General features: G+C 36.8%; 1 protein-coding gene across 4 annotated transcripts in view; it reads right to left on the reverse strand.

Annotated features, from left to right (window-relative positions):
* LOC6648257 (longitudinals lacking protein, isoforms J/P/Q/S/Z) overlaps nt 1-26,308 on the reverse strand; it is a 131,688-nt gene that overhangs the window by 62,006 nt on the left and 43,374 nt on the right. For 2 of the 4 annotated variants that reach the window (XM_015177165.3, XM_015177166.3), the window contains exon 1: nt 25,479-25,540. The exons of 1 other annotated variant lie outside the window; for it this stretch is intronic. The gene's annotated coding sequence lies outside the window, so the exon portion shown is untranslated. Of the gene's footprint in view, nt 1-25,478; nt 25,547-26,308 lie in introns of those variants that run through there. One more of the 4 variants, XM_002071491.4, reaches the window with a different exon arrangement.

Here is a 26,308-nt window from a genome sequence, read left to right on the forward strand (position 1 = left end):
ACCAGCAAGTCGGCAATTGAAATGCAATTAAATTAGAAGTCAAAATGAGAGCAATAGCCTTGGGTTTTTGCTATGTATTTTTGCTGCCGCTTTTGTAGTTTTCCTACCACTGCCAGTTTTGGCCACAAAATTTATATTATTACTCAATTGTTTGTTGCGGTTTATCCATGGGATAAAGCGGCATAAAGTTGCCAGTTGCTAGTTGCTGCTGCAGCCAAATGCGTGTTGAATGCAAAGCGACGACGACGACGACGACGACGATTTTCATTTTTTGTTTTTCCCTTATGGTTATTCTTCTGTTGTTGTTGTTGTCGCAGTTCAATTGCTCAATAATCATTTTCAATTTTCATATACACACATTTTGTTGTTTTTAGTTTTGTTATTGATATTGCCTTCACCTCATTGCCACAAATTGTTGCACATTGCTGTTGCAATTATATGAGTTTTTTTTTTTTTTTTTTTTTTTTTTTGAACGACCACCATGAATAATTCTTAATGCCAACTTGGCCAAGATGAGAGAGTTAAGAGAAAATGCAATTGTTTACATATATATTCCGAATTAATTCATATTTTTTGTTTTTTTTTGTTTAATAAAATCAAGTTTTTATGGCTAGTTTTCTTATGATAGGAACCAGGAAGTTGGCAAACTGTCTTAAACGTATCAAAATGTGCGTAAAATGCAGCTCGTGGCACAAACAATTTCCGGGGGACAGCAGCAGTAACAGCATTTCAAAGCAAAAGCTGTTTCCACTTGAGTGAGTGACTAGCAATTAATCAAGAGCAATCAGCAACAGCAGCAGCAGCAACAGCAACAGCAACAGCATACAAGGGGGCAACAATAATTGCTGTCATGTTCAGAGCTGGCCACGTGCTCCATTTTGCAAATGTTGCTGGCACACACAGCGACAACGGCACCGGCAACGGCAACAACTACACCAGCAGCAACAGCGGCAACTTACTTATCGGTAACATTTTAAGCAGCAGCAATAAGAATTTGATATGGCACACGCAATAGGCATTTGTCTGCCATCTGCTTTTGCCACACACACCACACACACACACACACACACACACACACACACACTGATGCAAGGAAAATATTTATTTTGATATATGCTGCCCCTCTCTCGGGTTGACCAGCATCATGTTGCCGGGTGTCTGTTGTTCTCTTGAGCCGCAAAAAAGATTTATGATTATTGCTTTGTAATTTGTGTTTAAAATATGTGCCGCCTTCTTACTGCTGCTGTCGTTGTTGCTGCTGATGATGCTGTTGCTGCTGTTGCTGTTGTTGCTGTTATTGCTGCTGTTGCTGCGGCCATGGTGATGCATAAAAATCAATTATCCAGCTAAAAACAAAAAGCGAATACATGCAAACCCAAAGAAAGAGCAAACAGTCAAAATAAAAAATAAAAGACAAAAACCACTAAGAAAAATTAATAACCTTGAGAATGCAAAAAAAAAACAATTAGTGTTGTTGTTGTTGTTGCTATTCTGTTGTCTGCTGTTGCTGCTAATGGCCAACGGCAATTGCCAACTATCAACAGCTCTAACGACCAACGAATTATTTAATATTTTCTTCACTGAAAGGACTGCAGCAAATAACTTAAAAAAAAAAATAAAATAAAAAAAAAACGCATAAAAAAATTGTTTAAAATTAATAGAATTTCTTAACCAAGTTTTTTTTTTCCTTTTCCAAGTTTGTTGGCCATTAATGAGCAACAATTTTTAAGGTCATGTGTGGCTTTGTTTTATTTTTTTTAACATTTTTATTAATCGTTTTTGAGTATATATTCAGTTGATATTCAGACTCTTAACCCTTTAGCAGTTTCGAGAATCTTAGCCCTCCGAAAATGGGTTAAAGGGATAAATTATATGACAATTGCCTAAAAACTCATGAGGCTTAGCAAAGGATTAACACATCTCCAAGTAAATCTTATAAGATTAAGCGACTTATGACAGTTAATTGCTTTCTTGCCACATTTATGACGGCAATCGATTTTAATTAAGGCCTCATACTCAGAGATTGTTCTCGCATTGTAGAGTCGTTTGTTTGTTTAAAAGTTTAAACTTGTCAAATTTTTATAACTAACCTGAGAAGATGTCTCCACAAAGTAAAAAAAAACCAAAACAAAACAAACTCTATGGAGAATTAAATTTTCTGGTAATGGCCAAGAGTTTATCTCCCTCTCTCTCTCTCTCTCTCACTCTCTCTCTATTGCAACAATGTTGCAAGCATATGTTGCGTGTAGTGCAATTTCTTAATGAGATTGCTTGGTTGATTGCAAAAAGCAAAAGCCAAATAAATGAACAACAACTGGTATAAGGTGAAAGGTGTATGCAGCATTCGTTTCGTTTCGTTTCGTTTTTTCTCAGTCAAGCAGCGGGTGATGAACATTTATTGAGCACTTATTAGTGGCCAATGCGTGTGCCTTCCGCCAATTAGGTGTCAAATGACAGACACAGAGAGAAGGATGGAGGGAATGCGTATTGCGGGGGAGTGGCAAGGCGTGTGTCTCCATGTGTGTGTGTGTGTGTGAGTGTGTGTTGACGCAGCTGGCACGTATTAAGGTCAAAAAGCGATCGCGATCGCAATCGGATCGTGTCGCCCCAACTGTCAAACTCAATTCGCCTCCACATGCAAAGGTCAGACTGCAGCTGCTGTTGCTGGCAGCGACTAACTTCCCATTCCCAGTCAACTTGCCCCGTTGGTTTTTTGTTGTTGTTGTTGCTGCTGCCTATATATACCTACTTATACATATTTATATATATATGTTTTTTTTGGGTTTTTTTTTTGTGTGTTGCCTCCGCTTTGCATCATAAAAATGTCAAAGCTTTATTTGCAAGGTTTTTTCCTCATTGTTCTTGCAGTTGCAGTTGCCGTTGCCGTTGTCGTTGCCATTGCAGCGCGTTGTATGTAGCTGTGGCAGCGGCAAGCGGCGGCTAATTGGCGTGTCATTGGCTGGAAGGCAGGCATAAATCTGTTATTTTATACCCCCGCCTTTTTGCATGTGTGTGTGTGTGTGTGTGTGACTATGTGTGTGCAACATGGTGTATGAGTAATATGCTCGAAATAAAAACACGAACCATATTAGCAATTGCCTGACTTGTAGGGAATTAGCAACAAATATTTTTTGCCTCAATCTCAACTACAAACTCAAAAACCCACAAAAAAGAAAAAGAAAAAACAATATCATTTTGAAATGCCACACGAAATGCCGGAAAACAAGGCTTCTAGCATGCCAAAAGTATGGCCAACAATTCAATAAAGAAACCCAAGATTTTGATCTTGACCATCGAAATGAAAGCTTTCAAATATTTTATTCTAATTTTTGAATGTTAATTTGCTTTAAATTTAAAGAGAAACTTAGAATCTTACACTAGATATTTAGATAATTTAATCTACATGAAAGAGAAAGAACAAAGACGTAAGATCGTCAACTAACTAAAAGTCTTTCTATAATTTCTACAAAAAAACCAAAAGTAATCAAAATTAAGTTAGTTAAGCTAGTTAATTGCTTCACAATGAGTCACCACATTAAATGAATCTCTGTAAAAGGGATTATCTATGTATCTAACTTCAGCTACTAACTTTTCACTCCTACTCGATATGCTCTAACAATAGATACTCAACTATTGTAAAAACTATTGCAGTTAAGCATTAACTTTAGTGCTCTCAAAAGTCTTCAGTTCGACTAGGATGTGCCACACACCAGCATCAGGCATCGGGCAACAGGTGGTGTAGCACAATTGGCGACTTTCACTCCTTGAAAAACCTCCCCCACCGTCAAATTGCTGAATGCCCACACACTAATTGCTGCCAACAAACGCACGAATCATGTGGACCACCAGCAATGCAGGCAACTAGTGAACCAGACAGTGAGCCACTCACAAACAAAGGAAACAAAAACGAAACAACATTTCATTGGTATTGCAAAGGCACTTGACTCGAATTCCGATAAAAACTTGTATTCAGGGCATTTTAATTTAATAGAATGTGAAGCATTTAATGATTTAGCTCAAAGAAATGGCAACTTCAAAAGACCTATAGATGCGTCAATCTATAATCAGAGAGAATACCCTAAACCTATTAATAATAATAGGGAATTTATATTTTAAAGGTTTTTCTATTCCATTTCTTTCATGAAGGGGCTAAAAAATGGGGTCTTTGGATGTTCAAGTCTTTCTAATCAGATTCAAGATGATAATCCTAAACCAAACCAAAAAGCTGGCCAAGAGTAATTTCAACATTCTCAACTGCAACTGGAAAGTTCTCTGGGATGCGCTTGGTCTTGATGTTGGTTGTTTGGTTGGACCGTTTGTTTGTGCTGCTGCTCTGTCTCTCTGCCCGGTAGCAACAGAGGAAACCCACGCCACATCATTCATGCCAAAACGTCACCAAGGCATACCAGTTGGACCACCACATAGCAATTATATATATATATATATATATGTATACCTATATATAGTATGCCGACTACCAAACTGATCTCACTCCCGCCTATCTTTTTTTTTTTTTTTTTGTTTTTTGCTCTATCTTTCTTTCTTTCTCTCAATCTCAGTCTTGGTCTCTTTCTCCATCTCTTTCTCGGGGCAAGTCTCAAGTGCAAGTTGGTGGAGCAATAATTTGCACTGTCGAGCCAGTGTTTGGGGCCCTCGTGTTGGTCGTGTCGTGTAGCGTCGCCACAAATCTGCCAACATAATTTTGTTATTTCACTACCACTTTGTTTGACGTGTAAATGTTTGGCTTTTGGTCGCACAGTTTCAGCTCTTGCACCTAGGCAACATACATATATATACTATATATATAAATATATATATATATATATATGTATACGGTTCTTTGGCTCTGCCTGATGATTTTTCAATTTGCTTGAAGCCCAAGTTTAAAGACAATCAGAAATGGCAACAGCAACGGCAACGGCTGTAACCGCAGCAGCAGCAGCAGCAGCTTTTACTGTGGTCATAAGTAACTATAAATTATGATGGAAGTAATTTTCTGCTTCAGTAGCCAGTTGGGAGCAGCAGGTTGGTTGGCCAGTTTGGATGTACGAAACTCATTTTTTGAATTGTGGCTGCAGTTGCCAACTTCAACTGCAACTACAACTACAACTACAACTACAACTATTGTGATCGTGCTGGGCAAGTAGTGAGTTAGTTTTTTATGCCCTGTTCAATAGTTCTTTTTGTTGTTGCTGTCGTTTTTTTTTTTTTTCTGCCCATTCAACAACAGCAAAAACAAAAGCAACAACAACAACATTCATGTGTAAATTAAGTAATTGCCGGCAGTTGCCTGGCTACTGTTGTCATTAGAAGTCGAGAAGTCGAAAAGTTGACTGGTGGCTTTGGCTTTTGTTGGTTGGTTCCGTTTGCCGTTCGCCTCACTCTCTTGGCCATGAACTCCCTGGCATAGTATGCCAAACGTTGGGCCATAAATCTTCTACACCAGCAGCAACTGAAGATTAAAGTGCATTGTGATTGCCCATGGAGCCGACTTTCCGTGTACAAAGATGACCAGAAGCTAAGCTCCTGTTAAAAGTTGCATATACATCAACAGACAGACAAGAATATATACAACAACAACAACAACAAAAAAACTAAAAATTATTAAACGAATTAAACAAAACTAAACTAAAACGACACAAGAGATATAGGTTTTCATTTTAAGCTAATCCCTAATCCTAATCATAGTCAGTTGATGAAATTTGAAAATTGAAATGGTTTCTAATTGAAATCGTTGGCTATTGTCTTGCTTTGTGTGTGTGAGAGAGTCTGAAACATTTCAATCGCTGGCCACCAGCAACATCAGCAACAGTAACAGCAGCAGCAGCAGCTGTTGTCGTTGACACGACAAACGCAAAAAATCAACCGAAACGTTAGAGACTCAACTAAAAAAAACAGCCCCACTTCAACTCTGAACGCTAAAAGCCATTTCTATATATATTTCTGATACCCTAAGTCAAAAAGTGTGTATATCCATTCGATGAATTAATTCGAAAGATATATAAATATAGTCCTTAAACTGCTAATTAAAGTAAACTCCTTTGTGCTGGCTTTGAGAGAAATGTCAAGTAAAAAGTATTTTTATTGCAAGCTCCAATCAATTTCAAAATAAATTTACGTAAAATGAATACTAGAATAATATCAATACTAAAATATTTTTATAAATTTGAATACAAATACAAAGGTCAGTCATTAAACTATTAAATAAAGTTAACTCTTTTTATGGCTCAAAATAAATTGATCAATATTTTAATTTCTAATATTTAAAAAAGAAAGAAACTTATTGTCAAATGTCAATTTATAACAATTTTGTTCATCAATTTTAATTTACATTGATGTTATGCTCTAAATATTTATAATAAATATTTCAAATTAAAAAAATACTAAAATATATATACATACATACATAACATAAAGTACATAACTATAACTATATAACTATATATGGCTTTCTATTTTAAATATTTCTCTACTTCCTCCTGTCATAGCTTGGAAACATTCAAAATTTATAATTCTTCTAAAACAGTTTAAAAATAAATGCTACAAAACCATACGATCCATAAACTAATAATAATGGTGACCATTTCGCATGACCAAAAACCCATAAATGAAATATTTCTCGACTATACATCAATATAGATCCCATAGAGACACAACAATGGGTCAATAAGCGCCAAGCCGCTGCCAAGGTGGAGGAGAGTGGACACCAAAAACAAAAATAAACGGACCAACAGAAAAAAACTGAAAACCAAAGTTGGCCTGGCCCTCTGGGTTTCGTTATGGCTTGCTAAAACAATTTAAAAGTAATTTGAGTCACGCTTGGGAGTCAGGAAACAGGAGGCAACTGTAAAGAGAGAGATAGCGAGAGGCGGGTAACGGGTAACGGGTAACGGGTACAAGGGGCAGGGGGGACAAGGAGCTTTTGGCTATTCATTGAATTTGCATTTTTGTTGGCCCAGGCCAAATATTGTTGTACATGGTCTTGTTGTTGCTGCCGTGTTGCTGCTGCTATTGCCATTGCCGTTGTTGGTAGTTTTGCGTCAATTCTTTTGGTGTCAGATTTCAATTTTGTTAGGTTTCGTTTTTTTTTTTTTTTGTTTTACACAGTTTTCAATGCGTATCTCGGTGTTGGCTTTAAGGCACAATAACAAAACAGAAATAGGTTTGGCGGCATTTTCACAAAAGCAGCCGCCGATGCCGACGCTGCCACCGCCGCCAGTTGTAAGTTTATCAATTCATTTTTCTACAGCAACAACTGTTTTTTGAATTAGCAACCAATACAGCAAATTGCCATTCCCCCGCGGCAGCTTGTTCCCTTGTGAAAATTTGCATTTTCATCTGCATGTGTTTTTGTTGTTGTTGTTGTTGTTGGTGGTGTTATAGCTGGTGTTGCTGCTGTTGTTATTGGCGCCTTCATATGCTTTCATATGCACCTTTATGCCAATGTTTAAATCTCTATTGTCTCTTTTAGCTGCAATTTCCGTTAACGTTTTATTGTGAAAGATCACTCGAATTGTAGCCATTTAAACAAAAGAAACTTCTGTAGGTAAAAGATCACTAAAAATTGAGACTATTCTTAAAGAGCTTAAAACGTGAAAGATCTTCAAAGGACTTTTTGAAGAATTATCCTCTTTTGGGTTTTAATAAACCATTTGACATTTTATCAATTCCTTTGTTTAAATTTCGAAAATCTTGACAATTTTATGTTCCCTAAAGTCACAAATTGAACTTTTTATTTAATGCTTTGTTTGCATTTCTATTAAAAGAAACTGTACGCAATGCAATTTTACAAGAGAATGGAAAATGTAAATTCATTTATTTAGTCTTGACTTCTATCACTATGAGGGAGCGAAAGCAGAACTTATGGATTTCATTAACCACTTCGATAGATACACACTAGATAGACAGTAGAGTAACTCACTCACACACATACACACACACATATGGCATAGTCAGGCATTAGCACACACACGCTAATCTAAGTAAATAACTTAGCAAATACGGCCTACAAATGCGGAAGACACTTTCTAAAGAGTAAAGACCCAGGCGAAGGAGTTCAGTTCAGACTATGCCACATGGTTGGTTTATCGGGAGCACCCGAAAAACCAAAAACAAAAAATAGCTGAATGTAATCGAAAATTGTACATCGTTCAAGGAAATTCGATTAAAAAAATAGAGAAGAAAAATGCAATTAGAGGGTGGGATGCGTTATTAATGTGGAGCGCAGGCAAGACCAACAACAAACAGCGATGACGATGATGATGATGCTCTATATATATATATATGTATATATATTTCTAGATATATATAAAAATATATATCATAGTATACAGAATGCGGAAGTGAAAAGCGCCGAAAGCCAACGAAAATGTGGCCAACACGAGGGAGAGAGATGCCCAACCACCAACACTTGGTAGCTGAGTAGCTCTAGAAAGCCAAATTTAAAGTCCAGGCTGAGGCTCAGGCTCAGTATGTAGCAGATTGTCAAGTGGAAAGTATATATATATATATATATATGAAAGACGCACACATGCAGTGAGCCAGGCCAACAGAGAGAGATAGACATAGAGAGAGAGAGAGAGAGAGAGAGAGAGAGAGAGAAAGACGTGGCCATTATTGAGACTCACTTGTGTTAAATGAAAACGCATTAAAGCTCAGCCAGCATTTTGCCGAGTGGTGGGCGTGTTGCAAGTGGCAGCAGCAGCAGCAGCAGCAGCAGCAGCAGCAGCAGCAGCAGCAGTGGGTGTGCCACAAATGGCAAAAGCCAACTTACTGGGGCTGCCAACTTGATAGATTTTTTTTTCGTTTCTTCTTAGACCTGATAAGCGTAACCCAACTTTATGAGCAAGAAAGTTAAACCAGTTTCAAATAGTTGAAATGTATATATTGGCAATACTTGGAAATGATTTTTTGAGTATAGGTAGAATTTCAACGCCCTTCAAAAAGTTGGCAGGCCCACATCATTTTAGATTGCTAGCTGGATTCAGTCAATTTGCTTGGTGGTGGCAATGATGTTGGCGGCTCTGAACTGGCACTGGGGACTGGATCTTTGGCGACGGCTTTATCGCTTATTGTCATCTCTTTACTCGATAGAAGAAAACAAAAAAAAAAAAACACAAAATAGAGAGAGAGAGGCCGTCTAATTAGAAAAACATGTGAGCAAGCACGCACAGCTGCGTAGTAGTTGTCATAATTAGAGAGGGGAGTGGTGGGCAGAGAACTCACTAGAAGAGAGAGAGAGAAAAATTGGAAATTAGAGTGATCTTGATCAGTTGAGGATGATGGGCTAGTAACAGGAGCAACATCAGATCGACAATCAACGGCGGCAACTGGGCGACAATTTGCTAGATTGATTAGGCGTCCAGCCTCAAGTATCCCCCCCCCCTCCCTCGCAGCATTCCCGCTCACACCCCCAAATAGCATGAATCCTTCATGCATTTGCCTTGCAACCGGTTTGAACAATTAATGCCGCCTCTAAATGCACTTGCCTGGTGTGGCATTGTTAATTAATAACGCCATGAATAAGACCTGAATGAGACTATATATACATATATATATATATATAAATATATACATATATTGAGATTGAGAGACCATCATCCTTTACGCGGTCTTGCTGTTCGAGTTAATTGTTAATGCAAAAATCGTTTCAAGTTAGAAAATCAATTTTTACTTTAATGATCTGGCGGAAGGAGGCAAGTGTTTATTAAACTGCAGATACATTTGCCATAAATTAATATAGTTATAAGTATAGAGAAAATCAAAACGCCAAGAGTAAAGTTAAAAAAACAGGACTACGAAATAGAGAACACACATTCATAACAATTAAAAACGCCATACTCTAATAAAATTGATAATAATTTAATTGTTATTTGATTTCATGAAATTCAATTCTTCATCATATTTAGTTATAGTTTTCGCTGTACCAGGAAAAGCTATAGCTTTGGTAACTGCTGGCAAAGTGCAACCGCAGGCCAAAGTAAATAGTGTTTGGAGTGGGCGTGGTCAGTGGGTTGTTTCCAGTTGGCAGTTGTTTTTTTTTTTTTTTTTTTTTTTTTTTTTTGTTGCTACTATTAGCAGCGGTGTCTGGCCAAGGCACAGGCCAAACGACTACAATTAAGCCTCATGCCAGAGGGCAAAACTTGGTTAGTAGTGGTAGACGTGGTAGGGGAGTAGTTTTTCTTTGGTGAGAAAAACCCATAGAGAAACGCAGAGAGAACGAGAGTCGCATTTCTCCATGGTGACAATATCTTTCGAAATCAATTTGATATACATAACATATGTATGTAGAGTAAATTTCATATGCGTTTTTTATGCAAAATACTATACAATATCCGCTCTGTGACACAAAATGGGCAACAACTGAGATATAAGGCGAGAGACAAGACCGCACGATGACAACGTTGATGGCAAACACATTTCCGTTTCAAGCAATTTCCGCGAGACAATCTCCTCAAAGAGTGCCATTTGATTGGTAAGCAATTTATTTACGCAGCAGCAGCAGCAGCAGCACCAACAACAACATCTCCGACCCTGACCTGCAGCAGCAACATGTTGCATGTAGACTGGCTCAGGTACGCATCAAATGGTTTGGATGGTTTGAATGGCCTGGATGGGTTGGCATGGCATGGCATTGCATCCGTTTTACTGATTTTCTTATATCTAATTTTCATAATCTTATTGCAGACGTTGGCCATGCGCTACAAGATTCATCCTCATTTGAATGCGTGCCACAAGGGAAACAAGAGTATAACTTGTATGGGTGTAGGGTGGGCTTAAATTCCATGCCATGTTTTTTTTGTAACGCATGTCAACGCAACACGGTAAATGCAACATGCAAGACACTGGCAACATCATAATCATCAAAAGAATGATGAGTTGAGAGTTTTACATCTTCTATTGTAATTAACACAAAATCTGCTTCCGGCAACAACAACAGCAGCAAGCGGCAAGAATGGACAAGCAACCAACCAAGCAGCAGCAGCAGCAGCAGCAACAGGCCAACAGGAGCAACAAGTGCGTGTTGTTGCTGTTGCTGTTGCTGCAGCATGACATGTGACAAGTGTTGGGGCTAGCGGGTGGGCCAAGTTAACTTACGACATCTTTTAGCTGCTGGGCAAAAACGTAAAACAGAATGACAAGACATGCAAGACAGAGACTGAGAGAGAGATAGAGATAGAGAGAGAGAGAGAGAGAGACTAGAAGAGACTAAGAATGTTAGAGAATACGATTTTAACGATTCTATGCCATCAATAAAAAGAATAACATCTTTTTGCTTTAACTTCTTTGAGTCTTCTAAGAGGCCTAAACCCAATTATATACTTAATCACGCGCTCATCTCTATAGGTTTAAACCCCTTTTAGTTTGGCTCTTGCTTGTACGTTGACAGTTTTGGCCCAGTCTCTTGGCCAAGATGTCACTTTACATTAGGCAGTTGGCTGCTTGGCTGCTTGCCTGCCTGGTGGTTGCTGTTGGGCTTTTGGTGGTGGTGCTGCTGCTGCTGCTCCTGCTATTGAATGATGCATGGGCACCTGTTTTAGTGCCGGCGTTTTAGATTAGTCGCCTGTAATTAGTTAATAACATGGCATGGCATGTCTAAATTGCAGTCGCGACATTAAATTGCAAGCGGCAAGGCATTTTGATTGATGTGGCTGCCGGCAACGTAGATGGAGACAAAAAAAAAACGCAACAGCCGCAACGGCAGCAGCAAGCAACATTAAGCATACAAAATGTTATGCATATATTTAATTGATAGGTTTTTAGCACATGATAAATTTTAATATAGGTAAGTGCTTCAAAACAAAACGACAGCAACAAAAAAAAAAACAACGAAAATAGCGACAGTAGTAGGAAAAAAAAAACACCAAACTTATGGCTGCAACCTGTTGCAAACAGCAACAAGAGCAACAGCAGCAGAAACCAACCATCTACCAACATAAGCCGACACGAATCCACAAATTCCAAATAAATTAAAAGCAGTTAAACTCAATTGATTTTGAGAAGCAACTGCAACTGCAACAGCAGCAACAGCAACAGCACCTCGGCAATAATAAAAATAAACAACAGCAACACACAACAAGAGGCCAGCCAAAAAACACAGAAAAAGGAGAGAAAAAAAAAAACCGATTGAAGTTGGGGCACACAAACACACAGACAGACAGACACACACACAAATATACACAGAGTGGAGGCCAGAGGCCTCTTCGCTCAATAAATTTTTATCGCATTTGTGTGTTTGTGTCTGTGTGGGCTAGAAAGGAATGTACGCGGTTGATACTAAAACAAGAGCAACATCAGGCAACAGCAGCAACAGCAGCAGCAGCAGCGGCAACAACAACGACAATCGACAACCGACAACCGACAACAGAAGCCGCATTCAAGGCGTTGTTCAAACATACATATACATAACAGAAACAACAGCAACATGAAAGTGTAAAAAGCAAAAGGAAAAACACAACACATGACTCATCTCTACCAGGTCCAGATCGAGGTCCAGCAGCAGCAGCAGCAGCAACGTGTCAAAAAAAAAAATACAAAAAAAATAAAAGGAAGAAGCAAAAAACAAGGCCAACAATATTCTGTATTTTGCCAAGGATTCCTTCGGTTAACCTCTCACCAAATTGGATTGATTAAGCTGTGTGTGAGTGTGTGTTTGTGTGTGTGTGTGTGTGTGTGTGTGTGTGTGTGGGTCATCTGAATGAAAGCGTTGATAGTGTTTGCCCTTTTGGCATGCTGACCAAAAAACAACAACCAAACAACAACAGAGACAACAAAGGGTATATTAATGCCAACCAAAAAATGTGTCCTTCATATATGTATGTTGTTAGTTGCAACTGTTTCTGTACAGGGTATCTCACAGTCGGTGAGCAGGGACTTGTGTCCTGTTGTTGTTTATGAAGCTCGCGCGGCAACGAGTCAAAGTGTTGATAGTTGATAAAGAGATGAATGGCAATGTTCTTCTGATTGAGTAAGTTAAGTGCTAACTGAACAGTGGAGAGGATACAAAAAAAAAAGGGACGATTAATACTAAAAGTTCTTCAATCACTGCAAATCTTTCAACGACAATCTAATGGACTCGATCGAGTTTTTCACTTCAATCAGCTAAACAGATATGTATAAGAAATAAAACAAACCCAACTACATATACATATATACCCAAAATTTAACCCAAAGATTCCAATAAAACTTTTTTTATTGAAGTTCTAATTTCACGAATTTGATCCTTATTATCAGTTAGAATAATCTCTTCAAAATTTGTTGCCAATTTTCGTAACAAATTGTGATGTCATAATCTTAATTACATAATTTTTTGCATGTTTTTATAATTAGTTTCCTTTCCAATTACATAATTAACAGTGTTGGAAATGCTTTCTTTATTGAAATCCTTTTGATCTTTTGTGTGCCTTGTGCAAAACCTGGGGCATTATATTGTGTAGTTAGTGCCAGGAAACATTCAACTGATTGTTCGTTATGCCCACGCATCTTTTTGCGAAACTTCCCACCTCGACCCGCTTCCCCCTTGAAAACACTAACCAACTGACTCAGTGGTCATACTTCAGCTTCAGCTTCAACTCCCAACTCCATTTTCAGGTCCAACTGAGCTCGTCTTATTGCCAGCCTTGGTATTTCTTTTTGGTTTTTTTTTTATTACAATTTTTTGTATGTGGTGTGTGTGTGTGTGTGTGTATGTTGGTGCATTTAACTGCCAAACTGCAACTGCAATTGCAATTGCTAGCTGGCCGCTTGCCACTTGTGCAGCAGCAGCAACAACAAAAACTTTCTCTGGCCAAGAATGTGCACGCAGCTGCAACAACAGCAGCAGCAGCGGCAGCAACAGCAACAATGCAACCTCCTCACATGCTTTAGGCAACAACAGCAACAACAACAACACAATTTTAAAATAAAAAAAAATAATAAAAATACCTAGCTTAGATAGTCCAAGTCTTCCGCTGGCCAGTTCAGCATTATTGGTGTGTTTTTTTTCTATCGTTTTTTGTGGTCCACTCATTCATGCCTTGGCTTCAATACACACACACACACACAGTTACATATACATATGTCCATATGTTTGTTTGTATGTATGAACACAGCACCCGCCGCGTGTCGATTGAAAATTTATGATCACAATTTTGGTTAATGCATTTTCGTGTTTGTGCCGTGATTACCAAATGTTATTCGCGCTCCACTGAGTCTTTCCCTATTTTTGCCCCTCTTTCCGTTTGCCGTTACCCCCTTCGACCGACCACCACCCCTTTTGGATGTCCACCCACCTTAAAATTGACCAAGTCTATCTCTTTCTGACTTGCTCCTGTACGCTGTGGTTAACTAAGCATTCCAACTAAAGCCAACAATTCCTTTCCCCGCCAAAAACCAAAAGAAATTGTCATACAATCGAGTTGCCACCAACAATTTTGTGTGGCAGTATTGGTTAACGTTTCATTCAGTGTTGCTAAAAGTTAATTGTATGCATTTTGCAAAATTTAAATTCAGTTCAATTACCAAATTCATGAAATTCACCAAGTGCCAACCAAAAACGAAATGCTGTAGGTGTATATTTGAAATTTTTGTTCGTTTTCTGTGTTGCTGTCGAGTCAACAACAAGCGGCATACATAGGTAGGTGGCAACCCTAAACGGAGATAGAAATCCTAATACGGTTACATCGGACCATTGTAAACACACAAAGCCATTTCGGTAGCCATTTCGGCAGCTGCTGTAAACATTTTACGGTTTCGGTTGTGGTTTTTTGGTTCGGTTTTTTTTTTCTTTTTGTATTTTTATTCGATGGCATATTTCCGTTTTGTAAACTTTTGGTTCACATGAACCAAGTTAAGCTTCTTGCCTCTTTTCCTATACCCTCACTCTCTGAATATGTGAAGATCGAAGGATCAAAGATTGATAGGATTAGTGGTTATTTGAACAAATGAATATTTTTTAATTGTTAATAATGTTTAATAAGTTTTCTTTAAGGAATAAACGAGTGTATCTAAAAGTCAAGAAGCAGACAAAGCCTTTTTTTGTCATCCGTTTGGTATCTTTTGGAGTTTCAAGAGTTTGTTTTTTTTTTTTTTGTTTTGTTTTGTTTTGGATTGTTGAGTAGCCCCCAAACGAGCTAATGTGTCTTGTAATTTGCATGGCCATTTGTGAGGAAAGTGAAAAGCGCATTTTTTTGCGTAAATTATGCGGCATCTTTAGCTTTACGCAGCCTAAGCCAGTCAGACAGACAGTCAGCCAGACAGACAGCCAGCTAGCCAGGGAGCAAAGAAGGAAACAGTAGCACTTACAAGTTCCTTTTATGGCCACCTAGCTGCCTGACTTGTTGACCAAATGCGGCCAAAAAGGAGTCGCCGCTCTTTATTCAAACGAGAAGACAACAAAAAACTAAAAACCACGAAAAAAAACGAGAGAAAATAAATAACTTTTTATGGTTATGATTGCGTCTCGTTGTGCGAACACTAAATATGCAGTGAAAATGGAAATGGAAATACTCCAACTCCAACTGCGTCTTCGACTTCGACTTCATTTCCATCTCCATCTCTGTCACAAAGAAAATTCTCCTTACTGGTAAACACGTGGGCGTATTGGCTGCAATGTGGCTGCTGTTGCTGCTTTCACACACAATTAGCGTATGTTGCTGCTGCTGTTGCTGCTGCTGCCGTTACAGTTGTTGCTGTTGCAGTCGCATCCTTGTGTGGGTGCCTTGGCTAAAAGAAAGCTAAATAGAAGGAAAGCTCACTGCAATTGCCATAAATCATGCCAAGGCTTAACACTATTGTTGTTGTTGTTGTTGCTGTTACTGCTGCTGCTGTTGCTCTTGTTGCTGTTGACACAATCAACAGCAGTAACAGCAACAACAACAACAACAACAGCAACAGCAATGGCAATTGATTTGGTGTGCCGTTTTCTTCTTCCTCCCCCTACTTCTCCCCCCTTTGTCAACTGCTTACCATTTTTTTTTTTTTTTGCCCCCATTTTTTAGCTGCTGATTGCCAAGCTCTCCTCTCACTTAGTTTTTCTTGTGACTAATGATACAAAAAACGGCAGCAACAGCAACATGTTGTTGCTGACGCACGCCCATCGTTAGCAAACAACCACTTAAAAAAGTAAATCAGAGTGTAAATATTTATTTGTATTAACTTCAGAGGATCTTTGGATCAAAAAAAAGGAATGCAACTGTCGCGATTTGAACTCCAGTTCATTTTCTCAGTTAAAACTTTTATCCTAAAAGCAATAATTGAGTACTGAATGTTTTGAAATAATTCTTTTGTTTTCTAAAAAAGTCACAAGATGCTTTATTTAAGACTCAACTCAAAGGCAGTTAATAGAAGTTAATCTAACTTGCAAAATAATAGAAATTTGTGTACAGATTTTTAACAGAATTTTGAGAACGTGATCAGAATGATATCCTATGAAAACAAGGTCTCTGCCAAACTTGGGCATTTTTATATAGAGTATAATTTTGATGTAAAAAATTTCAAATTTATATCCAATGTTTTCGCAAGGCTCTTAAGACACGTTTGCACTGCAGTTGCAGTTGCAGGGACCGCCCTGTTGCCATTCCATTTGACACGTAGGTGTCAAGTTGTGTGTCTCTTTGTGTGTGTGTGTGTGTGTGTGTGTATCTGCGTGGAAGTATTTATTAAATATGCCTAAAGGAAATACGTTGTTGCTGTTGTTGTTAGTAGTGTTGGTGCTCTGGCAACATTGGTGTTTGTCATTGTTGTTGGATATTGCTGCCGCTGCTGGATGTTGCTGTTGATATACACTTGGCTATTGTACTTGAAATATTTTGATGATGCGGCAACAATTGCTGCTGCCATTGCTGCTGTTGCTGTTGCTGCTGCTGCTAGTAGTGAGATTGATATTATTTCTTCTACTTTTTTTCTAACTACTTCAATGCAGTATGTTGCTCTTTGGCATATTTGTCTTACAATGTGGGAAAAGGTAGAAGTTTTCTTTTTTGTGGGATGTTATTGATGGAAATGCAATTAGTTATATGATTGCTGTGCCAAGGCTAAGAGTGTTGCTCTTGATGATCTTCCTAATGATGTATACGAAGCTGGTAGGATGCGTCTTACCGCTAGGAATGTTGCATTATAAATATTATTCAGAATTTTGCATTAATCATATAAACTGACTGACTGAGCGAATCGATTGCAACATGTTGAAGTCAAGTGAGTTTAAGGCCACAAAACAAAAAATAAAACAACTACTTTAGATAAAATACTTTGGCCACGTTGCAAATAGAAGATCATTAAAAGCCAAGAAACGGAACGAAACGGAAAAATAAAACAAAACATACATATGTACTAAAAACGGCCTGCATATAATCATTATTTCTCAGTTTTATTCCCATACACACACACACACACACACACACACACACACACTCAGACAGACTCACACACCCGCATAGTTATTTATTTTAATGTACATTAGGTCGGCCCTTAGTTTACCTATATACGATTTGTATTACTTTTTTTTTGTATTTTCTTTACATTCATTAACCAGATTATACCAAAAAAGTTCTTAAGGTGGACTTACTTTAAGTTAAATTTAAATAGTGTCGGATCCTCGGAAGAGATTTATTTACTAATTTAAAACAAAAATACAATAAAATTAAAAGTAAAAATATCGCCAAAATAAATGAACTTTAATTGGAAATAATTCAAAGTAAAATATTTAAAGCGAACCCATTTTTATACGGTTCTGAAAGTGTTAACAAAAAAAATAGCAAAATATTTAACTAATATTAAAATAATAATTTAAATACTGTAAATAAAAAATTTGTTAACTTCTTGCCTAAGTCACTTGCCATTTCAATCTATTTCTATACGTAAGATTTTTACATTTTGTTTGCCAACAATTTGATATTAAATTATTTAATTATGTTTTTAGAATTTATAAATGGGAAAATTGATCGAATCGAAGGCTCAATTTTGAAAAATGTTGTATTCTTTTTCGACAACAATTAAATAATTAAGTTGTTGTAGATATAATTAAATGTTCGGATCACCCTAAAATATATGTATATATTCCCACTTATGTACTATATATGCATACACATAGCGCGCGTGCAACCTTGAGATAATTTAATCGTTTGTGTTTGAGAGCAAACACACACACTCATACACTTAGACACACACACACTTACACATACCCACACCCACATAGAATAAGTTGGTCGGCATGTAAGTATGTGAGAGGAAATGCACGTCGATCGTCAGCCGGGTGCCGTTCTGGGTTGGGGAAAGGAAATACAAAGAAACACAACACAAAATGCCAGCAAACAATTGAAACCAAATGCAAAAAAAAACAACAAAAAAATGTTACAAATCGTATTAGAACACTTTCGAAAGCAATATATCAAACGAAGGCACTTCATCTAATGGTTTATATTGTGGTAAACACAAAGGGGCAGGAGGCATGTGTCTTTGAAACACATTGCAAAAATAAAATAAATGAACCAACAAACTTTGGCACAAAATGCATATACCTCACTTTTTATTCAGGTGTGCTGCTGCTGCTGCTGCTCATGATGATGATGATGATGAGAAACCTTTCGAGCTGCGGTTAAGCAAATAACACACGCAGGTAACTAAGCCTTCGCTCAAACTGAAGAACATGACAAACAGAAAGGAGGCAGCCCCTAAAAACAGAAACAAAAACAAAACCAAAAAAATACTTCCACAGGGAAAAGCACAAAGCAAAGATCAATAAAAAAAAGTTAAATTTCTATTCTTTGATTGAGGTTCTCGATAAATGGTTGGGTATATTGAATTCTTCTTCAATCTCAGCTGATGATCAGATGTTGTGCCTGAACTCAGTTTAAGGAGTTAGAACTATACGAATTCTTTAGTTTAGGATATCTTAAAGGTCGACGCTTATAGTTTTTAGTCTAACTGCAGTTCTTGGCCTTTCTTTGAATTGTGCAACTGAAGTGAACTTTAGACAATAAGAAGTTGAGCACAAGTAGCACAGACACGAGACCCGTGATCCGAGACGAAGACCTGGCAAACGATTTCTCTGCTAAGCATCGTCAACAAACACTAATAAATTATTTGACAGATTATTTATTGTATATTTATTGTTGAACTTTGCGGTGCAATGAGGTCGGGGCAACGAATGCGGTATACCCTGTTAAATATTCAAAAATTTTTAAAGCCGACTTTCACTTGAAATATTTCTAAGCTTAGTTTCTTAAAAGGACTTTTCGTTATACATATTCAAAGCTTGAAGGTTACTTCTTCTTTTTCTTCTTGCTGAGTTGCTCGGATCGAATGTTATCGATAAATAATTGAGAATAACTCCTCACCAATTGTTACTAATACAGGCAATAAGCAGGTCAAAGGCCATTAAAAAATATTAGTTATCGAATAATAATCACAAGAGCAACATTGTAACTATGAATACTTCGACACTGTGCCACCAGTTAGAGGCGGCCCTATTTATTTTGTTGTTTCACTTTTTTTTTGTGTGCCATGTTGTTGTTGTTGTTGCCGTTGCTCTAACAAATGATCCTCATGTCTTTGCCGTCGCAAAACAAATCTGAGCAATTTTTTATGATAAATAACACCCAGCAGAGAGCACAGGGGGAAAGGGGACGGGTACACACAAGCAAAGCAAAGAGTGTGTGACAGAGACAGTGTGCTAGAAGAAGGATATGACGGTGAATGAGAGAGGCAAGAGGAGGGGGGTGGTTGGCGGTGCGGTGGCAGGGGATAACTAAGCAGGCTCTTTTATTTAGTGTTGCCCCCAGCGGTTAACGGACCAGCTTGCTGGTTGCTGCCGCGGCTTGTGCAAACAAACAAATCGCCGTAGATTTATTTTAGTGCACGAGCCTACAACACCAAATTGCTCAGGCATGCGTGGGCCAAGTTAGGCCAGGCCAAGCCAAGTTAAAGCTAAACCCAAAGCCAGGCCATGGCATGCCACACGAAGCGAGAGGAGGAGTAGTCCACTTCATGTATCCATGCTGGCCATGATAAAGCAACAAAACCACGAAACGAAGTGAAAAATATATATACACATATACCTACATATGCATATATGTATGTAGGTATATATGGTATGTATGTGTGTATGTATGTATGTGTGTTCGCTTTCAACGCGGTAATTAAAAGATGAATCGTCCGCTGCCTTCTGGCATGTCTTCTGTCAATGTATAAATCTAATAAGAAGGAGTCCAACTCCATGTTAGAGAGTTACAAATTATGCATCATTTAAAAGCCATAACGCCTCGTTTGCCAAAGATCCGTTTACTATACCTACATATATATACATATATGCTCTATAACATGATTGATAGTTGCTTTTAGTCCTGTACCAACCTCTGTCTCTCTGTCTCTCTGTCTCTCTCTCTCTCTCTCTCTCTCCCTCTCTCTTTGGCCTATTAATTTTCACATTTCCGCCCATTGCTTTGCAGCGTCATAAAAAGTCTATGGAAGTAAATTAACATAGATAACAAATTGCCTTATATTGATGTAGAAGTGTTTTTCAATTTGTTTATAAAAAATAAATATTTGGCAAAGGGGTTTACTCCATGTACAAAAGATTTGAAAAAACTTCTCACAGAGTTTTAAAATTTCTAAACAAAGTGTCATCGAAAATCTATTAGAATTGAAATTGTTATTTCTATTATCAGTTAGAAAAACTCAATGGACTTTTCTTTTCTTTTACTTCCAAAACTTCTTAATTAAAGAGAAAAATTATATTCCTTTAAAAATGTCGAAAGTCCCAACAAAATGTACCGCTAAATCGATTAACTAACTGTTTAGTGGGTGTAGTTTTTTCCTTTCTTATGGCAAAACTTTCACTTTTAACGGAAACTAACGGTATGAAACGAATGAAAGCATTTCAAATGGAATTTGCCCAATGCATCTGCCGCACTCAACAAAAAAGAAACAAAAAAAACCCTTTTGTATTTCATTTTAACTGATAGAAATCTACAGTTCCACAACACAAAATTGGGTCAACAGAAACAGCTGCCAAAAAAAAACAGAACTTAAACAAAGGGTTCGAAGAGGAGAAACAGAAGTTAACTCAGTTAAGGCAGTCAGTCAGTCATCCAGTCAGCCAGCAGGTAACAGGAAGAAAGACAACCAAATTGAAGAATTACTCTTTTTTTTACACAAAAAAATACTTTTACTCCTTTTGACACGAGCGTAAAATGTTCAGCTGGCAGCGAAAGTTAATATAAAATAAGCAACTGTTATCACGCATCCTTAAGGACGCAGGCAGAAGCCACTTTAAATTTTTAAACGATCAACGACTTTTGTTTTTTTTTTTTACTTACACAAATGAAATACATATAAGTATGTGGTTTAAAGTAGTCACAGTCTCCTTTTAGAGTTAACTCACCTGCAAAAGAAAAAGAAAAAATGAGATTAATTGAATGAGAAATCATATCATTTTATTTGGCCGATGAAAGGCCTGATTTTTTATATGTATATAGGATCTATAGACTTGCGATTCGGTTTGCAATTAAGCCGCAATTCACAAATCGATCGCAATCTAAGCCACAACAATAACTTGATTGAAGTCATTCATCCTGCGGCATCATGAATTTGAATGACCAGACCAAACTAAACTAGGATACTATTCAAAATACATATGAATACATTTAGAAATCGTATTTTATGTGCAATTAAGCGATCATTTCATGGCCAAATAGCTAGTCTATATGGCTCTTTTCTATCCATTTGAAGTGAATTCTTTTCTGCTGGCATTCCACTAGATACATAAATACTTGTATATATGTATGTATTATTGTATTAGTTAGATACTTGTATATTTGAAGTATTTATGTATTGTAAGCGGCGACAACAACTTTCAAATATCGTCTATATATGTACATACATATGTATGTCTATATACATAGTGTTGCGTTGGTAATTTGGTTAAGAGAAAGGCAACAACAGCTTGAAGGCGTGGCCAAACAATTTATATATTTGTATATGTATGTGTAGCATACCAACAGAGGCAGAGGCGGCCAGGAGAAGGAGAAGGTGGCCTGCTAGTGTACAGGTGGGTGAAGAGGGGCTTGTGACCGTATAGGAGGGGTATTTGAAGATGTGATCCAATTCAATTTAAACGCGTGTCGCTTGCTAAAATAATAATAAAACAAAAAAAGACTAAACAAAAAGCGGCCTCAGCTGCAAATGCAATTACAACTAAAAGCGAAAGACACAACAAAAAAACAAAAAAAACTAAAACTACAGCATAACAAATCGCTAACGAAATTTCTATTTTTTACCATTTTTTAAAGTAACGAAGTGAATAAATACTCTACTGATATTGGCAGTATTTAAGACCTAAATATTGCTTAACAGAATTTGTCAAAAATTTTTTCCATATTTTTTATTTTTAATGCTTTTTATTCAAAAACTAAATTGATTTAAACTATAATATTTATAATAAAAAATATAAAAAAGGTTGTTTTTCTTTTACTAAATACGTTTATTTCTTGTTTTAAATGATTGTTCACATTAAAAAATATAAAAATTGTAAGCTGCGCCTAAGTTTTTCGCTTCATTTAGCTGTAATTCTCAACTAGTTTTAGAGTCTACTGATAACGATGACTCTTGATTTAGCTTTTTGATAATCTTTTATTGATATTGGACTTAAAAAATTTTTCCCAAGTATTACATTATTTGTCTTTGATTTTAATTTGTCTAACATTTCTTACTTTACTTTCACTCTCCACTCTCTCTTCTGATTCTGTCAACCTAGGAACAACTTTGGAAAGGGTATACAAAACGTTCATGCAAACAATCAACTCAAAAGGCAATGCAATCGACGACAAGAGCGAATGGATATATGTATGTATGTATGGGGGTTGTCGCACTATTTTGTGTTTTTTTTTTTATTGTTGTTGTTGTTTGTTTGTTTATTCTTTCCTTTGCTTTTCATGACTCCGCCCACTTTCCCACACACCCATAATTGCGAATGACGAATGACAATAGAGGGAGATATAGAGAGAGAGAAAGAGAAAAAGAGAGGAAATGCATGAGCGAAACTAAAGCAAGAAAAAACCCAACCGATAGGTATATATATATATATGATCTTGATCTGCATCAACATAAGAGTCACTACTTTTTTTTTAGATACGATAGATGTAAGTAGGTAAAATCTTGCTCAAGTTATGACTGTTTGCACATTCATCTCTCCTCCTAATATACATATATGTACCTAGAATAAGATCTAGATTCAGTATCGATATATCTGAGAATAACTGAGAACCGATATAATGTATTGGAAGCAGAAAAAGGTGCAGTAACATTACAATAAGTAAATGAGAGAGTGCATCTCGTCATATTGGGATTACAGATGCTTTTTCAAGTTCTCTATGGCAGAATTTTTGTGTGGCTCACGTTTCAGATTCGATTTGAGTTGTTTTTGCTTTTGTGTTTTTCTGTTTTGTCGTCTATGTCTCTCTTTGGTCTGGTCTGGTCTGAGGTCTGAGGTCTGGTCTTCTCTTATCGCACACGCATGCCCCACCTTGCCGCCCCCTTTCACTTCTCCCTTGCCGTAACGCCTACACCCACCTTAAAGCGGTACTCGCACTTTGCTTTTGCCTTATCAGAGAAGCACCTATGCCGTTTGCTTTCATGGTTGCTGTGTCAATATATATTTCTATGTATAGGTAGGTATATACCTATGTATACATATATATCGCCCGCATATGCAATTAAAACCATTTCTTTTCATAATGCGTCTTTATTTTCATGTTCTTTTTTGTTTTTATTTTAGTCGATTTTGTGATTCTGTTTCTAATTGAATTTCGTATTTGACGACGATTGATAATGGCTAAATATATGCAAATAATAATGATAAAGCTTGAGCCGGCAATAACAAAATATAAGTACTCACATATATATATACCTATACATATATACATATATATATATATATAAGGGATGTATATTATTTGGTAGATAGGAAAACCTAATTGGTTACATTTTGCAGGCATTTTATGGTAGCGGGGGGACAGAAAGTCTAGCCACATCAATTTTTAGTTTTATAGTATTTGATACGTAGTGGCTTATGTACATATATATATTTGTATATATGTATATATATATTGTTTCTTGATCACTTTCTTATCAAATTTTATATTATCAAAACTTTTACAAGGCATTAAAAAAGAACAACAAAAAAGAAAAAAAAGTAGTACTTGGCAACTGTAAAAGATTTATAATATAATAAATTTTCATTCAATCTATTAGACATAAAAGCAAAATGCAAAGAAATGCATTTTAATGTTCCTCATAATATTTAAAGTTTATCGATGTTAAAATGTTTTTGGAATAGCATCTCGATACTAATTGTAAGATCATTAAGGGATGTCGTTTATCATTTTACGAGTAAATAATTGTTTAATAACTTATTTAATAATTACCAATATAATAAGGTAATTTCTAACAAGTCAAGAGAAGAGAAAGGGACGTAAGCAAGCAAGGGCGTAGCCAAGATTCAAATTTGGTGGGTGGGGGAGGACAGTAGAGAAGAGCTGCATTTTCATGCATTGAATTAAATGAATTATAACAAACACAAACTTTACAAAATTTCATCTTAAATTTAATGAATTTCTAATAAAAAGGGTGAAGTTCAACGCTTCAGGGGATGGGGCAGCTGCCCTCCCTTGCCCATAACTGGCTAACTGCGATCCTTAAAACAGAAATGATTGTCCCCTATCATGATCCTTAAGAAATTCATCTTGTAATTTGCCTTAGTCTTTAACTTGTTTATTTAACATGTTAATTTCGATAATATTTATACATCTCTTATCGACTTGACAATATTTGATTAAAAGCCTTAATTTACATATTTAATGTAGAAATTCATTGTCCTGGAAAATTGCAATTACAAATGAACACCAAAAATTTTGTTAGTATTAATTGAGTAGAAATTTTTGAACAAAATCAAATGTCAAATGTTTAGAACTTTGCCAACTTTTTAACAGCTCAACAAGTGTCAGTGAAAATTATTCCCGAAAAATCAAATCCATAAAGAACAAGGAAAAAAGAGTAAAAAGATACGCCGATTGCCTTTTCTTGATCTAAGAATTTGAGAAGAAGTATATAAAAATAAATTCAAAATTAATCATAATAAGTGTGATATAGCGGACAAAAAACAAATAGTTAAAATCAAGTATATAGGCAAAAATCATAGTTAAGAATTGTTCATGCACACATACAAACATATATGTACCTACATGCATATGTGTTATATGTATGCATGCATAACGCTTCCTCACACCTCGACGTTCATTCGATTCGCTAACTCACACGCTGCGTATACTTGATGCATAGGCACATGCAAGCCAAATGACGTATACGCCATGTGTATTGTATTTAATTTCGTTTCGTTTGTTTCTTACGCTCTTTCTCTCTCTCTCTCTCTAGTCCCCTCTCGTCACTCAAACACACACACACACACACACATTGTGCTATCTCTTTCTCTATTGCTTTTGACTCACCCTGTTTGCTTATGCAGCAGGCAGCAGGCGTATAACACGATGACAAAACAACAACAATTATAAATTGCTGTTAAAAAACCAAAAAAAAAAATAAATAAAAATAAAAACAATATTGCACAAAAATGAGCAAATCGTTTTCAAATGATTGTTGAAATTTTATACATTTGTTTTTGTACATATGATTTTTGTAATATTTTTCTTTGAGCCCCTTTTTTTCTTCCTTTTTTTGTTGCGGGGTATATTTCAAACGTTGTTCATTGCATGCGCTCTATTTGATATAAAGGGAAATCACAATAAAAAAAATAATTGAAAAAAAAATATTATATATTAAACACAATTATCTTGGGCAAAGAAAAAAAAAAACAAAACAATAAAAAGGAAAACAAAAAGTGCGCCGACGCAAAACGCGAGTCAGGAATTCAGTCAGAGTTTTGAACACGTAGACAAGGCAAAAGCACCGAACTATTTAAACCGTTGCAAATGTGATTGCGACGAGATGCGAGAAACGCATCCAGCAGCGTCCAAAAAGGAGACGAACATTGCGAACGAACTGATGTTGTTTTTTTTTTTTGCGTTTTTTTAATATTTTTTTCTTTATTTTTTGTTTAAGGAAACGAATTGGGATCTTCAGCGGAGAATGAGAAAATGCAAAATAAATGAAAAACCACCAACTTCGTGTGCAACGTCAGCGACAAAAAAAAAACAAAAACGCAGCAACGCAAACGCAAACGACACTGAGCAACAACTACAACAATAACAGCGACGACGACGACGACGACGACAACGACAACGACGACGACGGTGACGGCGACGACGACGACGTTGACGAC

Source organism: Drosophila willistoni, assembly GCF_018902025.1.
Source record: "Drosophila willistoni isolate 14030-0811.24 chromosome XL unlocalized genomic scaffold, UCI_dwil_1.1 Seg141, whole genome shotgun sequence".
In the NCBI taxonomy this organism is placed as follows: domain Eukaryota; kingdom Metazoa; phylum Arthropoda; class Insecta; order Diptera; family Drosophilidae; genus Drosophila; species Drosophila willistoni.